Source organism: Schistocerca serialis, chromosome 6 (genome assembly GCF_023864345.2).
Source record: "Schistocerca serialis cubense isolate TAMUIC-IGC-003099 chromosome 6, iqSchSeri2.2, whole genome shotgun sequence".
Classification (NCBI taxonomy): Eukaryota; Metazoa; Arthropoda; class Insecta; order Orthoptera; family Acrididae; genus Schistocerca; species Schistocerca serialis.
In genome coordinates, this window is record NC_064643.1 from 230,678,570 (window position 1) to 230,696,181 (window position 17,612).

A 17,612-nucleotide genomic window follows, 5' to 3' on the forward strand; every position below is an offset into this window, starting at 1 on the left:
TGTAAAAGGCAATCATCTTTAAGTAGAATTTTACATGCGTCCATTTCTTTGAATGCACTGAGTCAGTATTAGTACTGTTTATTAGTATTTATTGTTGTTTATTTATCTCTTAACTTACATTAATTGATGTTTGGTTGGTGTTTGCCGTGTCTCCTGCGGTTTGTTTGTGTTGTAGGTTTCTGCGACTTGTGGCGTGTGGGAGCGGCGTCACTTTCCGCAGAGAAGCTGTGACGTGCCGTCTAATGGGAAGTGACTCCCGGTGGGACCCCGGCGTTTAGATGTTGTTTTGGACGACTGGTCTGCTGCTTCCGATATTTTAAGTTAAGTCACCTTTTGCCCAGGGCAGCCTGGCGTCACTGCCCGTTTGGTAAACATTTAACGTGTTTCAGGTACATTATAAAAAATATAGCTATTTTGTTTGCTCGGGAATGAATTGTATTAAATTTTAATTTCTTGTACTGCGTGTATGATTTGGGTTCTTAACGAACTGGTGTCCTTTTCATAAATTACTTTCATATTGCAAATTATTGCTCCTTTAAATAAATTATCTGTGACACATTTCTTTAAATCACTTTCTGATTGTAATTTATTGTTCCTTTGAGTACTGAAATCTCTGTGGTTCATCTCTTTAAGTGAGAGTTCACTATTGTAATTTGTTGCCTTGCTTGAGAAGCAGGCTATCTGTGATAGTTTGGTATTGTCTTAAGATTGCCACGTGTTGATTGTCTCTTAGCTGTTTTATAAATATTGTCTTTGAATAAATTGTTAATTTATTGATTTGGTAGTAGTTGTGTTTAAGGAGTGACATTATAGGGGCCTTGACCTTCCAAGCTAAGTGTACCCCCTCATCCCGACTTCCTGAGTCACAGTTGTGTTACTTTAATGATTAGTCTAACTGTCTGGCTGCTCCTCATTTAAAGGAATCCCCTAAAATACGAAACTGTTGATATGATTGTAAGAAATGAATTATGTTGCACGAGGCTGCATGTACCGAGCGACGTGACGCGGCCTAGCGGTAGGACATTGCACTCATATTCGAGAGCAAGGCGGTTCAAAATCCTTTTTCACCTATCATGACTCAATTTTCGGTAAGTTCCCTAAACCAACTGCGGGTACTGGCGGCCCACAGATACAGCCAGTTTTCTTTCACGTCTCACCCCATTTTGAGTGCGTGTTCCGTCTCGACCTCTCGTCATCTATGACCAAATAAACCCTAATATTTCTCCCTTTCTTAGGTATCAGGTGGCTCATCACAACTCTCCAGTAACGCAGAACGGCGCCAGAGAATAATATTTGTCAAGAATAGTTTAGGAACTGCTGCTGGAACTGGAATATGAAACAGGAAAGTGTCGGCGACGAGTGAAGTTCATCAGAGTGAAACACTAGAGAAGTCAATGTCTCCAAGTCATTCGAGTCCTTTAGCAGAGGTATCACTTTAAGCTAGCTATCTCTTGAGCGGATTCAAAGTGAAAATTGCCATTCTGATGATCATCCTTCAGGCTAGCTTTAACTGTTTTCCAGTTTATATTTGTTCAGCATAACCAGTCATCTCCGCCTTTCTGTTTACGATCGTAGTGCTACCTAGTTAATTAGCTACAACCGAAAATTCTTAACATAAAAATGCGAACTACGTAGCAGTGTTCTTACACCGCTGTAAGCTGGTTCAAGTATTTACGATAAGAATAAAATACAAATTGTAATAGATGGTTTGTGTAGGTAATTTATGTAACCATTAGGTTTTAGAATTTGATGCGATTTATTTTACCATTAACTAGTTTTCGAGCCACTGCAAGTTTATCATCAGGAACATTATTTCCTAGGCATGGTCCCGCTGTGCTCTAATGTCATACGACTACCGATAATAACGAAAATTTGCGCATATGTTTCTTCAGCAAGAAATATGTACCAAATTAAAAGTTTGTTCTGTATATTTATGCCACAGAAATCAAGCTGGAAAGATAATATGACCACAGATAGTCAACAAGGCGTACACACTGAAAGGTGGCTACACTGAGTCACAGCGCCAGAGATTGCGCCAAAGAGTTTTATTCCGCCGCCTCCACTGGCAGTGCTTGTTCAGAAGTTGTGGTAGTTAGTGCTTGCGGAGAGGATGTTGATAGCTGTACTATTTGAGGCCATGTCGTGTGCAGTTGTTTTGATGGGCTAGACAGCAGATGTTGTTCGAATGGGGATGTTGTAATGATTAGAGTGTATTTTTCGTCAATATATGAAGGTAAAAAAAATTTTTTTTATTTTTTTTTTAAATTTCCTAACTAACAATGTCTCTTGGTCACAGCTTCAGTCAACAAAGCATCTGGCTTGTGTTAATGTATTAGAGTGTAATTCTGGTTTCTATGTGCAATCATAGTATTTCTGTTTTTTTTAAATTACTTCATTGTAAATGGCGTTTAAAGCATCTTGTCGTATTGAGGAAGAACCGTGCCAGATGCGTACGTTGAATCACACTTCCACACACAGAACAGCTACACTTGTGCCTTGTTGTTTCGTAGCTTTCATAGTTGCTGGGGACTTAATTAATTAATTGTGTTAACGGAAATTTCGTTTCATTCTTTGTTGTTATTCTATGCAGTCAGATTGCGTACTAATACTAGTCAGGGCCAACCGTTTACGAGACCTCGTAGCCGGACATACAGCTACTAAAATTAAAATTATTTGCATAATATTTAATTAAGCCCCCATGCACGTGGCGACCGCTGCTTCGGATCGTCCTTTGGAAATCTTCTGATAGTAAAATAGCAGACAGTAGTATTGTCGAATTAATTTGTAGTTTAGTAATTGTAGTCTATATTGCATGTGTAGATTTGGTAATGAGCATTTGTAGTTGTCTTGTCTTTCTTCTAATGGTATTTTTGCAGAATTTAATTTTTGAAGTCTTGTATACGCGTTTGACAATTTTGTACAATTATGAAGATTTCAATTGTTCGTTAATCGTGTTTGAGGGAAGCATTTCGTGTGAATGGTATTGTTGGTGATAAAGTGTCATATTGTGTGTAATTTTCGTATAGTGACGATTTTTGTATATTTTGTAAATACGCGATCGATGAAAAAGGCAAAAATGATGAATAGGGAGAATGACGAAATTGGTAACATGGCGAACTCGCCAACACAGGAGAACAGTATGATGATTAATGAAGTAGAAAACAATTTAATAAGTCGGGAAAATAGTCCGGAACCAGTTCAAAATTTTTCACAATCAAAAAATTTTCAGAATTCGAGATTAACGACAGAAGATTCTGGAATAGTGTCGAACGCAGATAATTTTACAGCTTTGACGGAAGAAGTTGATTTTGCGGGAAATGTTAGGGGCGAAAAGAATTTCGAACAAGTTAACATGGAGCAGTTGATGAGTGCAATATTACATTTGGGATCACGGTTAGACTCACAAATAGGAACAATTAAAACAGATATGGGAACATTGGCAACACGGTTAGAAACTGATATGGGAACAATGGAAACACGGTTAGACTCACTGGGATCACAGTTAGGATCTGAATTAAAAACAGTGGCAACAGGGCTAGACTCACAAATAGGAACAATTAAAACAGAGATGGAAACAATGGAAACACGGTTAGACTCACGAATAGGGACATGTTTCAAGAAGATGAAAGATGAATTAAAGAAAGAAATTAGAGAAGAAGCACAACCGATTTTGAATTCTCACAATAATAAATTAATTGCAATAGAAATTAGACAAAAGGAACAGGATAGAGAACAGGAAGAAAGAGATCGCGTGATAGTACAAAAATTTTCAGAGTTAAATTTACAACGTTCACACGATAAGGAAGAAATATTTGAAACAATCGAGGAATCCGTACCAAATGACAGAATAAATAACCTAACACAACAATATGAACAGTTAACTACTAAATGTGTTAATACTGAAACCCGAGTCGCGACACTTATGGAAGACGTAAATAAACAGAAAGAACAAATAGGTGAGTTATCGGAAAGAGTTGAGGAGATTTCAGATAAATTGACAAGCCTCAGTTTAAATAGGTACAGAGGTTCAGATGATGCAGCTCCATTGCAATTTGCAGAAACCGAAGAGTACCAGAACATAAATAAACATGTTGAAAATCAGTGAAAATTTAATGAACGCGTTAAAAGGGAATTTGAGGCGTTACGAAAGCAAGTCAAACAAATTGAAAGCGAAATCGTAGGAAGAGACAGCAGAAGAAATTTAGAATCACAGATAGCAGAGGGCTTTGAAGAAAATAATTTATTTCATTTACGAGATGCAAGAAGAGAGCGCCAGGCGCGCGAACTTGACAATAATCGACATTCGTACTGGGACAGACGCGGTAGGTCTTTGTCGCCACGAGGCGAAAACTTTGACTGTAAACACTTTTTAACTGTTCGAAAATTTAAGATCGTTCGTAATTCTAAGAATGACATACATCCATGTTCATGGTTAGATCAATTTATGTACGCACTTCCACCAAATTGGCCACTAAGTCACAAGCTGGAATTTATGTGTGGATATTTAGAAAACGAACCGGCGCACTTATTAGAGATTGTAATAATTTAAATGATTTTTATCATGCATTTCTATCGGCATATTGGTCCGAAAACACGCAAGACAGAGTCAAACACAGTCTTATTATGCATCGTAATTTTAAACAGTCTAAGTTCTGTACGCCAGCAGAATACTTTGAAGAGATGATTCGAAAGAATCAGTTCCTTTCCAACCCTTATAGCCCGACTGAACTAATTCGCATTTGTTTAACTAAGCTGCCACAATCCATAAGACAAATTGCTTTAGCCGGAAGATGAAAAGACGACATTGAGACTTTTAAGACTTTGCTACAAGAACTTGAGTATGATAACGACGACCGGACTTCTTGTAATTTTTTCAGTAACGGTAATCACAATAGATTTTCAGAGAGAAGGGATAATGATCGGAACTGACGTTATATGGGTAATTTTGAGAATGACAGAAGAAACAGACGGAACAATAGATACCAGCCTTATGACAATAACAGACGTTCTAAAAGAAATTACACAGACAATTATAATAACGGAAATTCCTACCGCAATGATCAATCATACGGAAACAGTAATCGGCATCATCAAGACAGAAATTATTCATACAATAATAGAAATTCTTACTACAGAAATAACCAGGGTTGTAGATATAACAATAATTTCAGAAGTGACAGTCGAAATTACACAAGAAGTAGTCATGCAGATAGAGAGGAAAATAGAAATTTTAATAACAGACACAATCAAGAATTTACAACTAACAGACAGGAGGGACCTAACTGGCATCCTCCGCGTGACAGAAATTCCGAGAGACAAGTGCGAATCGTAGAAATTGATCCGCGAAATGACGCGAATAATCAAAGACGTGACGCAAAAAATCGACAATGACTTGCAGTTTCGGCTTCTGGCAGCCTTATAGACGGTTCAGAAAGTAATGACACTACGACTTTACACTACGTACGCCTGGAAGACATGAGAGACATTTTGCTAGACGAAAAGGAAAATAATGTAGACGCATTTTTACATCCTGTTATTGAAGCATGTGTGGGTAAGAATAAGTTCACTGCGGTTTTAGATTCTGGGAGCCCACTGAATGTTATTAGTGAATCAGTTTTTCGTATATGTGGAAGAACTATTGCTTGTCCTGTGTTACCTGTTTCTAAAACTACAATTCGAGAAGCTATTTCTGGAAAAAGTGTGGAAGTCAAACAACAGACCAACCTAAATTTCATTTGTCAAGGATACGAATTTTCTGCTAATTTAATTATTGTTCCACTACTCAATACACAAATTATATTAGGTATGGAGTTTCTTAACACACATAAGGCAATTTTAAACTTTAAAGAAGGAAGTGTGAATTTGACTGTTGCCGGAATGCCGAAATGTTTGAAATTTTTCGAGTGTTTAACAAAATCTGAATCATACACAAAATGTTTAAGGTTTCTTACTTCTGATGTTTTCGCTGAGTATTATGACGACAATGTGTTCATCCATGACAACGACAATAGATACAGAAACGGGATGGATGATATAATTAATAGCGAAAAATTAATTAATGAATAGGTTAAGAAAGCTGAAGTGCCAGATGACGTTGCAAGAGAAGAACTGCACCAAATTTTGACTTCACATGCTACAGTATTTAGTCATCACACAGGAACTATACAAGGCTTACAATATTTATTTAAAGTAAAAGAACACACACCATTTCGAGGAAAAACGTACGCTATTTCTTTGGCTTACAGAGACAAGGTTAAGAGTGAACTTCAATACATGTTAGATCAAGGTATTATTGAGCCAGCAGTCAGTCCTTATACCAGCCCATTACACGTCGTTCTTAAAAAGGATGGGTCAATTTGTTTGGTTCTGGATTCCAGACAGATAAATAATATCATCATTCCTGAAACTGACCGTCCAAAAAATTTAGATGAACTTCTTCAACATTTCCATGGAATTAAAGTTTTATCTGCGATTGATATGCGCGCAAGTTTTTGGCAAGTAGAATTCCACCCTGACTGTAGAAAATACACTGCCTTTTTAGCCTTTGGTAACTGTTATCAATTTCGGAAATTACCATTTGGACTTACTGTATCTTCTGCAGCATTCATTCGTAGTTTAAACGAAATTTTACCTGTTTATCTTCGTGACAATATTACTTCATATGTTGACGATATTCTTATTGCTAAACGTTCTTGGAGTGAGCACAACAAAATTTTGGATTCATTATTACGTATTTTTGCAAGAGTAGGCATTACAGTGAACTTGGAAAAATCTGGATTTGGTCGTTCTCAGGTGCAATTTCTTGGTCATATTATTTCTACAGAAGGTATTCTCCCTGGTCCAGAGAAGCTAGACGCAATTCGCAATTATGCTGTTCCTACTACTAAACGTGATGTTCGTAGTTTCCTTGGTGTCTGTAATTTTCTTAGACGCTGTGTTAGATTGGACAATTTGGCCACACTTCGTTTATGTGAACTATCTGGAAAGAATTCTAATTGGTGTTGGGATGAGGAAGCTCAGTCAGAATTTGAACAACTTCGTGATGCTTTAGATGCTGCTCCACTTCTTTCACATCCGGATTTATCTAAAGATTTTTGTTTGGCGACGGACTCATCATACAAAGGCCTAGGTGCACATTTATTTCAAGAGGTAGAAGAAAACGGCGTTGTAGTAGAGAAAACTATTGCATTTGGAAGTCGTGTTCTCTCTAAATCAGAAAAGAATTATTCGATTACGGAACTTGAAGCCTTGGCTGTTATTTGTGCTTTCACAAAATTTCGGACATTTTTGTATGGCAGACATACTAAGGTTTACACCGATCATCGAGCTCTGGAATTTCTTATGTCAACAAAATTAACACATGGAAGATTGTCACGATGGGAGCTGTATCTACAGGAATTTGATTTTAGTATTGTTTACATACAGGGTTCTTCAAATATTATCGCTGATGCTTTATCACGTGCACCTATGGGTTAGAAACAAAGTGCTGAAGAGGACTGCAAAGAAAACAATTATTGTTTGATTTATATTCAAGGTGTTGCGTTTGAGATTTTTATTTCGCCTTCGCTCCAGGATATCGCTAAGGAGCAAAACAAGGATCCAATCTGGAAGGACATTAAGGAGAAGTGGAGGAGAAAGGAAATCGTAGCGATTAGACAGTATTATTTAGTTCGCAATGATATTCTTTTTAAACGAAAATCGGTCGACAACTCTGTTTGGTTAGTTTGTATTCCTGATGAGTGGTTTAATAAAATGATTTGGTATACACATTTTAGTTATGCACACTTTGGTCCCAGAAAATGCTTTCATAAATGGCGAGAAAATTGCTACTACAGTAATATGGAAAAACGTATTCGATCTGTTCTTGCCAAATGCAAATTATGTCAAAAGGCTAAGCCGCCTACTATTTCTCACAGAGCACCGTTGTTTCCTATCATTCCAGCGAAATTAAAGGAGATGGCTGCAGTCGATTTGTTCGGTCCAGTGGTTCGTTCTACCAATGGTTTTGCGTACATTTTGGTAGCAGTAGAATTGACGTCAAAATATGTGTGTTTTACGCCTTTACGCAAAGCAACAGCTCGTTCAGTATCTAACGCTTTCATCAAACATTTTCTTAAAGAAGTGGGTCATGTTGATAAGGTTATATCAGATAATGGATCACAGTTTCGCTCTAAAATTTGGCTTCGTACTCTACGGCGTCGTAAGATTAAACCAATTTTCATTTCACTTTTTCACCCTCAATCTAACGCTTCAGAGAGATGGATGAAGGAAATCAATAAATTGTGTCGACTTTATTGTCATCAGAATCACAGAACGTGGGATCAGTATCTTCATATTTTTCAAAACTTCTGAATGAACTCCCTAATGATTCAACTTCTTTACCGCCTATATTGATATTAAAAAACAAAGCACCGACAAATCGCATTTCTGAAATCGTTCCTTTTCCGCCTTCACGGAAACTGCGGCATTCTGAAGTTGTCAACCTGTCTCTACAAAATATTGCGTCTGCGGCTGCTAGAAGAGAGAAATCAGCTAAGCGTCTTGGTCGTTTAAAAACCTTGTCAGTTGGTGAAAAGGTGTTAATTAAGTCTCACCGTTTGTCTCACAACGGAAAAGGCTTGTGTCGCAAATTTTTTCTGCTTTATAACGGTTCATATAGGGTGCGCAAAATTATTCATGATAACACTGTCGAAGTAGAAACTCTTAAATCTCGGCGCTCTAAGGGAATTCATCATATATAGAACGTTAAAATTTTTGTAGAATGACATACTTTTGAGAAACTAACAGTTATACGTAAACACACGGAGAGTACAAGGCTACCGCGCCGTGTTCTGGCGGCGGCACATACTCAAAGCAGCAATCAGGTCTGCGCGCCGCACAAGGCAGTCGTTGACCGAAAACAATTACTTCCTACGTCACGCGTACCTACAGCTGATCGAGCGCTCAGAGTGAATGCACTGACAGCCGTAATCAAATACACAGTCTAATTTCTCTGATGAAATTCAGTATAAAGCTATAATGACTTGATAAATTATGTTATTCACGTTCAGTATCATTCAGGACACAGTTGTATAAAATATTTAAGAACTTCAGGCAAATTCGGTGTGTCCGACGTTAAGAGGGCTTGCTATCGAGAAAATTTCAGGAAGAATGTGATTTCGAAGAGAAAACTAATAAACTAAAAAGGTAACTATTAATTGAGTTTATTTTTCAGGTAACATATTTCCACTTAGGTACGTACCTTAGACGTAATTTGCTGCTCGCGATTACGTGATTTATACTTTGTGTTAACTGATTTTGACAATGATTGATTAATGAACAGGGTTGTTACTTATGTATATTATGCATCGCTTGGCTGCACTGCTTTTTCACTCATGTCACATTTTTTTTATTATGTACCTGCTGTATTTAAGTTATAATTGTCACATGATTAATTGTGCTGATATGGTTATGTATGTAAGTTATACTTTGTGATTTATCTGCTTGCGCCTTCATGTTTACTTATTAAGATTACGTTTGAACATTTATTTGCTTATGCTGATATGATGTTAATGACCTGTTTATTATGTAAGATACATATTTGCGGCTTTGCATATGGATTGCATATTTACACATTTCTGTTTTGTTGTCATAAATATACTCTAATTTGGTATATAGCAATGCTGATATAACGTGTACGAACATGGAGTTTAGGACAAAGTATGATGTTAATTATAAATTGTTCGCTTGACAGAGACTCGTTATAGGGATTGTGTTGCATCCACTTGTTGACATTCTGTTCTCTACTGGTATATTCCCTCGCTATTGCATATTTTGCTTACGCTCAGCGCTTTATATTTTAAGATAAGAAAATGAACTGCTATAATTCCACGAACGACATTGGTACAAGAAACTACATTGAAGTTGCATGAGCTGGAGGTTTTATGGAAGCTGTATAAATTTGTGCTAATAGAAAGGAAGCTAACGACATGACATACCAACACTAGGTTTAGACCATTGACAGTTATTACACTGCATTCTTCGTGAGCAATTGAAATAGCAAGCGACACTTGACAAAAGAAATACTCCACATGTTTGCTTCTGTTTTGCCATGATTCTTGAAGTGGTGTACAGACTGTGAAATATTACAATCATGCACACTCCGTACTCGTACTTATTGAAAGTTATTCGAACTAAAGGCTGTTAGAGGCCATGTATGCATTTCTTTTATTTAATGATAGACAAGGTAACCAAACTGTATTTTATGATTCATAATGAGTAGAAGATTTGGGTCAGATGGATTACACAGAGGGTGTGAGTGGACATTGTATCTTGGGATTGTATGGGATGATGAATTGAAGTTTGCACTAGAATTTTATCTGTACTTGTTCGAGGAGACTGACTAAAGAGTTGTTATGGAAGTGAAAAGATATTGACGATAAGGTTTATGTGTGTCGACATATTGAAGAGGTATTATTGAGGTATTGAGATTGTGTCAAGTTGATAATTATTGGAGTTTTGGTGGACAAGAGGTAAGGTAAATGATATTGATGATAAGGATTATATGTGTCAACGTAAGAGGAATTATTGAAGTATAAAGATTATGTGATGCTGATGATTATTGGAGTTTTGGTGGATAAGAGGTAAAGTAAGTGAGGAGAATATTTTATTGCTGGTTTATACGGAACAAGGAGGATGAAGATGGCAGACTAGAACACTCAAGTGGAAGGAAGATTGCCTACACACACTTTATTAAATCAATAAGCAGTACATACTCTTTTTGGAGAGAGGAAGTATTTGCATATCTTGGCACTCTGGCAGTTGTTCAGCAACCGTTCATTTGATTTGGCTTGGCAAACATTGGTCTTGACATTATGACTATGACGTTGACTGACTATTATTGACTGTTACAAACTGATGCCATTACTACTTGATACACATGTCGAACATCAAATTTTGACAGAATTGCATTTACACAGTTAACACTATTCAATTACACAGTAGTACTTAATGTGGATGAAAGATGAGTGAGTGTGTTTTGTGTGTTTTCCTATCCTAATCCCAAATAATTGGTACCGACCTATCTCCTAAATATTATTTTACTTGTTTGTTGTTGCTTGCACTGACACCCATAAATATTATAGGTTTACTGTTATTTGTGTATTGTAATAGTTAATATGACAATTATCTGATATCATTTGTGTGTTTATTACAATTTGTATGTTTAGTGTAAGAGCATTAATAATGATTTTGTAAAAGCAACTGTGTGTGCATTCAAACTGTTGTTAATGCTTACACATATTAACATTGGTGGGTGCCCCTTGGAAATGTTTAATTTCTGCTAATGAACTCTGATGAACTGTCTAATTAGTGATAGTGAATATTATGGACTGTTACCTGCACTTGTTCAACATGATGGGTGCCACTAGGAGATGTTTAATTTCTGCTGATAAACTCTGATGAACTGTCTGATTAGTGATACTGAATATTATGGACTGTTACCTGCACTTGTTCAACATAATAGGTGCCACTTACGAATGTTTAATTTCTGCTGATGAACTCTGATGAACTGTCTGATCAGTGATAGTGAATATTATGGACTGATACCTGCACCTGTCAACATTACTGGGTGCCACTGATGGAACTGCTTCTACTGACATAATGTCACTTGTTGGTGTCTGCACCTGTTCAACATTGCTGGGTGCCACTGTTGGAGCTGTTTAAATACTGCTGATGAAATGTTATGAGATTGCTATTTGCACCTGTTGACCATTGCCGGGTGCTACTGTTGGAACTGTCTACTACTCTGAGGAGTGCTACTTGTTTATTGAACTACTGACAAGATTTTATGTGAATATTTGTGTAAACTGATTTTTTGTGTATTTACTGTTTATGAAATGTTATGAGACTCTTACCTGCACCTATTCGTCATTGCTGACGCTATTGATTTAATTGTTTAACCACATGATACTTGTGTAAACTATTATGTAAAATCACATGTATGCAAGCATTTGTATTCCTTACTGTATTTTATATATTAGGTTATTGAAGGGTCAGTGCAAAGCCAAAATTTATCTGGTTTTGTGATATTTACTTATTAATATTATCTTTTCTTTTTGTGTGTATTTTTTTTGACGAATTTGGTGGTATTTTCACCACGAATGCTGGCAAAAATACCATCAAATTCTAGCCCGTGGAGGAGGGGCATATGAGAGGTGGCTACACTGAGTCACAGCGCCAGAGATTGCGCCTAAGAGTTTTATTCCGCCGCCTCCACTGGCAGTGCTTGTTCAGAAGTTGTGGTAGTTAGTGCTTGCGGAGAGGATGTTGATAGCTGTCCTATTTGAGGCCATGTCGTGTGCAGTTGTTTTGATGGGCTAGACAGCAGATGTTGTTCGAATGGGGATGTTGTAATGATTGGAGTGTATTTTTCGTCAATATATGAAGGTAAAAAACATGTTTTTTATTTTTTTTGAGATTTCCTAACTAACAATGTCTCTTGGTCACAGGTTCAGTCAACAAAGCATCTGGCTTGTGTTAATGTATTAGAGTGTAATTCTGGTTTCTATGTGCAATCATAGTATTTCTGTTTTTTTTAAATTACTTCATTGTAAATGGCGTTTAAAGCATCTTGTCGTATTGAGGAAGAACCGTGCCAGATGTGTACGTTGAATCACACTTCCACACACAGAACAGCTACACTTGTGCCTTTTTGTTTCGTAGCTTTCATAGTTGCTGGGGACTTAATTAATTAATTGTGTTAACGGAAATTTCGTTTCATTCTTTGTTGTTATTCTATGCAGTCAGATTGCGTACTAATACTAGTAAGGGCCAACCGTTTACGAGACCTCGTAGCCGGACATACAGCTACTAAAATTAAAATTATTTGCATAATATTTAATTAAGCCCCCATGCAACAGTTAATGTAAACGTAACGAAAATGAATTGTGCGTAGTCAGATATCTGGGAATTCTGTGGCACGAAACATAGCAGAGATGTAGGAGATTACATGAATTTGTAGAGCAGAAGATCCGAATATGGTGACGTAGTCTTAGCGAAAATGATTATCGAAATAAGTGTTTTATTAGCGACCTTCACTTTTTGAAGTTTATCTTCTGAGCTCCTTAATCCTTTGGGTTTTTTTGGTTTGGGGTCACTTGAAATCTTTGGTGTATGAGTGGTATCGATATGGGTATCAAATATCGATATCACCCCACACACGCCACAGCAACGGAACAGCAAGTTTCCATGAGCCGCCAGTAGTGGTTGTGCGGGATCTGGTGGACCCAATGAAGCACACCCGCTAGGCCACGACTCTACTGCTCGGTACGACGAGTACCCTCTGCCAGCTACTCTGCCCCAGCCGCTCTTGGAGCTACTTGGCTTCTGCACACTGCGCAGAAGTATCCGAATCGCTGCTCCTTCATTGTTGCTATTGTAATTGCAGGACTGAGTTTCTTATCCCATTACTCCTAATGTCTTCATCCACTTGGAGAAATTCAAGTTAAGTATTCTTCTGCTTGGTATGTTAAATTGCTCCTTACTCAATTCTGCTGTCGAGCTTTCCTATGACCACTCTGTAGCCGATCTCTCTATCGTTGAGTAGGAAGTCGTACACAGCAGCATGAAAGCTACATTAATGATGTACAAATACACTCCTGGAAATTGAAATAAGAACACCGTGAATTCATTGTCCCAGGAAGGGGAAACCTTATTGACACATTCCTGGGGTCAGATACATCACATGATCACACTGACAGAACCACAGGCACATAGACACAGGCAACAGAGCATGCACAATGTCGGCACTAGTACAGTGTATATCCACCTTTCCCAGCAATGCAGGCAGCTATTCTCCCATGGAGACGATCGTAGAGATGCTGGATGTAGTCCTGTGGAACGGCTTGCCATGCCATTTCCACCTGGCGCCTCAGTTGGACCAGCGTTCGTGCTGGACGTGCAGACCGCGTGAGACGACGCTTCATCCAGTCCCAAACATGCTCAATGGGGGACAGATCCTGAGATCTTGCTGGCCAGGGTAGTTGACTTACACCTTCTAGAGCACGTTGGGTGGCACGGGATACATGCGGACGTGCATTGTCCTGTTGGAACAGCAAGTTCCCTTGCCGGTCTAGGAATGGTAGAACGATGGGTTCGATGACGGTTTGGATGTACCGTGCACTATTCAGTGTCCCCTCGACGACCACCAGTGGTGTACGGCCAGTTTAGGAGATCGCTCCCCACACCATGATGCCGGGTGTTGGCCCTGTGTGCCTCGGTCGTATGCAGTCCTGATTGTGGCGCTCACCTGCACGGCGCCAAACACGCATACGACCATCATTGGCACCAAGGCAGAAGCGACTCTCATCGCTGAAGACGACACGTCTCCGTTCGTCCCTCCATTCACGCCTGTCGCGACACCACTGGAGGCGGGCTGCACGATGTTGGGGCGTGAGCGGAAGACGGCCTAACGGTGTGCGGACCCGAAGCCCAGCTTCATGGAGACGGTTGCGAATGGTCCTCGCCGATACCCCAGGAGCAACAGTGTCCCTAATTTGCTGGGAAGTGGCGGTGCGGTCCCCTACGGCACTGCGTAGGATCCTACGGTCTTGGCGTGCATCCGTGCGTCGCTGCGGTCCGGTCCCAGGCCTACGGGCACGTGCACCTTCCGCCGACCACTGGCGACAACATCGATGTACTGTGGAGACCTCACGCCCCACGTGTTGAGCAATTCGGCGGTACGTCCACCCGGCCTCCCGCATGCCCACTATATGCCCTCGCTCAAAGTCCGTCAACTGCACATACGGTTCACTTCCACGCTGTCGCGGCATGCTACCAGTGTTAAAGACTGCGATGGAGCTCCGTATGCCACGGCAAACTGGCTGACACTGACGGCGGCGGTGCACAAATGCTGCGCAGCTAGCGCCATTCGACGGCCAACACCGCGGTTCCTGGTGTGTCCGCTGTGCCGTGCGTGTGATCATTGCTTGTACAGCCCTCTCGCAGTGTCCGGAGCAAGTATGGTGGGTCTGACACACCGGTGTCAATGTGTTCTTTTTTCCATTTCCAGGAGTGTATTACAAGAACACCTCTTCAGTGGCTGCCAGCGCATCCGTGACCGTGTGGAATTTTTCAGAGTGTGTGTGATTACCTAAGGCGTTGGACATAACCCTGCGTTATTACAAATGCGATCAAATTACGCATTTTCTTTGGCCATGGATCACAAATGCATGTCGTATGTAATAGCAAACAGATTACATTAGAGGCTCTATTATTTCACAGTTAAAAAATAAAGTGTTCTTATTTCTTTACTCGTTTGTTTACTGCATTCTGTAGGTCTTCGTAATAGCACAGACTTTACAGCAGAAGAAATGTGTTCCGAGATGGCTCACAACTTCACATCGTATGTAATAGCAAACAGATTAAATTAGATGCTCTGCTGCTTCACTGTTACAAAATAACGTGTTTTATATCGTTACTCATTTGTTTAATGCATTCTACATATCTTCGTAACAGCACAGACTTTACATCAGAAGAAATGTGTTTCGCAGCAGTGGATAGTAGAAGCGTTGATAGCTCGTAAGGCATGCATTATAGTGACCATGTTTTCTGAGCTCATTTTTCTTTTTTTGGTTCATGCTGCCATCTCTCAAAGCACGGATCACGGTAATTGCAGTGGCCGTGTTATTATGAAGAGCAAAGCAAGGAACAGGCACTGCAGCAACTACAGAAGTAATGAAATACATCAAGCGTATTCGTAGTGAGAGATACTTAGAAGCATAAACTATATAACGATATGCCAGCAATGAAAAATTCTGTCTGACTGGGACTCGAACCGAGATTTCCCACTTTATGTGACATTCAACTTAACTGCCTTCTTTGTTTTTTGGTTTCATTTTGTTCGTCATTGTTCTCGTCATTTGTGTTGGGTGGACGTCACATGACATTCGTTCAGGTTCATCGTTTAGTACTTCACTTACGGTTTTTTTTCTTTTTTGGTTGTGGAGACGGCAGCCAGCCCTCTTACCGAACACGCTGAGGTAATGTGTCTGCTCCTGCTTTGGCTATCCGCACTCACGCCCCCACCCAAACACATTTCTGGGCCACTCATTAGGTAATTCCCGTACAGTGGAGGACATTTTAATTGAATCTCGCTACCCGGTATCGGCGGATAAATAGGGAATTGCATAATGTGTGTACGAGTACAGGTTGTGACGCAAGAACGACGATGTATGCAAGTTTCCGTCTGGCCGTGAGATGTGAAGGGATGACGAAAGCGTTTAAGGCGACCACTCGCGTAAAACGGGAAATTCGGGTTCGAGTCTCGGGTCGGTAAAAATTTTCACTGCCGCCATATTATTACACGGCTGACAGTTGTAAGTATTCGTATTTCATTTTGTATACGTTTTTCATCTATTTCATAACGGTTGTAGTCTGTACAGTCTCTGTTCCTCTGGACACTCATGCGTGTCCAGAGGAACATTGCATCTCTCTTATTAACAACATAGGCATTGAAATATCGTATTTATCCGCGGACACCGGACAGCGACTTTGAATTAGAATGGTCTTCTGTAACCTCCCAACAGATAAATTCTTTCCGTAACCTCGGAATAAAATGTGACTAACGTCTCAATAAAATGGCGAGTCATATATAACCTTTCAATAATTAAGTGACTGTGAATCTAAACTGATAAATCTGGACGTCAGCATTGCTCCGTCATGGCCCTGAAAAGTCATTCTGAACAAACTCAAAATTATTATCTCTCTGATCTCTGTTCTGCGATTCTATTGTAGCATACATATCGCAGGCAGCGCGTGAGCATTCCATAGAAGTTAAATCTGCTCGAGTGCAATAAATTTCTTATTCATGGACTTCTTCTACATCTACATCTGCATCCATACTACTCAAGCCACCTGACGGTGTGTGGTGGAGAGTACCTTGAGTACCTCTATCGGTTCTCCCTTCTATTCCAGTATCGTATTGTTCGTGGAAAGAAGGATTGTCGGTATGCCTCTGTGTGGGCTCTAATCTCTCTGATTTTATCCTCATGGTCTCTTCTCGAGATATACGTAAGAGGGAGCAATATACTGCTTGACTCTTCGGTGAAGGTATGTTCTCGAAACTTCAAGGAAAGCCCGTACCGAGCTACTGAATGTCTCTCCTGCAGAGTCTTCCACTGGAGTTTATCTACCATCTCCGTAACGCTTTCGCGATTACTAAATGATCCTGTAACGAAGCGCGCTGCTCTCCGTTGGATCTTCTCTATCTCTTCTATCAACCCTATCTGTAACGTATCCCACACTGCTTTGGAGTATTCAAGCAGCAGGCGAACAAGCGTACTGTAAGCTACTTCCTTTGTTTTCGGATTGCATTTCCTTAGGATTCTTCCAATGAATCTCAGTCTGGAATCTGCTTTACCGACGATCAACTTTATATGATCATTTCATTTTAAATCACGCCTAATGCGTACTCCCAGATAATTTATGGAATTAACTGCTTCCAGTTGCTGACCTGCTATATTGTAGCTAAATGATAAGGGATCTTTCTTTCTATGTATTCGCAGCACATTACACTTGTCTACATTGAGATTCAATTGCCATTCCCTGCACCATGAGTCAATTCGCTGCAGATC